Consider the following 1,474-nt stretch of genomic DNA (forward strand, 5'->3'; position numbering starts at 1 on the left):
AGGGTCAGAAGCATTGTATTTGTTTATCTTTTTGTTCTCATTTTTTCTCACAGTCGACCTTGAAGCAGGAGATTTTTGTTCTGATACACTGGAAACATTCTGATGAAAATATAAATCTTGAGTAAAAATTATTAAAAAATTTCATACAGCTACAGAATAGTGAATATAATTATTGAAATATGTATTATGTTTGAATCGTGTTTCTACTTACTGCTTTACTTTGATTTATTTCGGAAAGTTTCTTTGCTAAAAGATCTATTTTTGCCCCACGTTCCTGTAAACAATAATTAACATGAAAATTTTTAGTTTTCAAAATACGTAATAGAAAATTTAGCTTCTAAACTTATTAGTCTCATTTAAAAAAATACTTTAAAAGAAAACTCAAAGTTCTGTATATGTAATTACATAAAAAATGAAAAGGTGCATTTAATTTACCTCCACTTTTTTTCCTTTCGATTCATTTCTTTTTTATATTTTGTGGAGCATTTTCACTTGAAGATGTGTCGGAGGTTGCACTTTCTAAGACTTTATTCGGTGGCCACTTTGGTCTCACAGTTTTCACTAGCCGTTCAACCCGTTGTTAGGTTCTGAAAGAAAGTGAATACGTGTTTTATTTTTTGTATGTTTTAATATTAACAGGTGCAGCCCACCCCCTGAATTTTTCCATAAGAATAAGATGGGGCAATGACCCGTTTTTGTAAATTCCGTCCAAAACATGAAAATGCGCAATTACTCGGATTTTCATTGTCCACTTATAGAATGTAAGATTGCATGAGATTGCAAACGCTTCCATGGATTATGGGAAATTCATTATATGAAAAAAAATGATAGGATAATCTGCATTGGAATAAATAATACAAAAATATTGTAGGCATTAATGTAAAAAGTATAGAGAAACTAAGTAGAAACGGTATATTTCAGATCGCTCATAATCTCATATGAAAGTACATAAAAATAGAGATTCTGCACAAATAGACTTTACGCAGCAAAAATTTGTGAATTCCCTAGATATCTGTTAAAATCTGTTGAAATCCATTGAAAGTTGTAAAATCCTCAAAAATCTTCAAAATAATTAGAGATCCTATAAATCTTAATCTTATATCCTTAAATTGTTAAAATCTGTAGAAATCCCTTGAAATAAGATTTAATTCATTGCCTGAAGTATAAATCATTTGAAATCCCCTTGGGGTCGTCAACAAACTACGTTACCAATTTTAGGCTATTTGTGATCCCCCGTCCCTCCTCGTTGACAATCCTAATCTCCTCCGTAAAGTATCGTAGCGCAAAATTGTATCGACACATAATGGATTTAATAATGGAGGAATGAATTCTTTCAAATAAAATTAATGTAAATACCATATTGAATTCAATGTGAGCACACTTTGAATTCCTAAGATTTCAAGTCGAAATATATATTGAATTTTCAACAAATAAGATTAATTTTCTAGCCAAAAAGACGAATTTTCAACAAAAT

The 1,474-nt window shown here is 30.1% G+C and overlaps 1 protein-coding gene and 1 long non-coding RNA gene across 19 annotated transcripts in view; one reads left to right on the forward strand and one right to left on the reverse strand.

Moving 5' to 3' along the window:
- LOC117174633 (colorectal mutant cancer protein) overlaps positions 1 to 1,474 on the forward strand; it is a 323,721-nt gene that overhangs the window by 84,909 nt on the left and 237,338 nt on the right. The window lies entirely within an intron of this gene.
- Positions 3 to 510, reverse strand: LOC117174639. The gene is made up of 3 exons (XR_004467329.1): positions 436 to 510; positions 212 to 274; positions 3 to 99 (listed from the first exon to the last, which is right to left on the reverse strand). It is a non-coding gene; the product is annotated as an uncharacterized LOC117174639 (long non-coding RNA).

This window comes from Belonocnema kinseyi, chromosome 6 (genome assembly GCF_010883055.1).
Source record: "Belonocnema kinseyi isolate 2016_QV_RU_SX_M_011 chromosome 6, B_treatae_v1, whole genome shotgun sequence".
Classification (NCBI taxonomy): Eukaryota; Metazoa; Arthropoda; class Insecta; order Hymenoptera; family Cynipidae; genus Belonocnema; species Belonocnema kinseyi.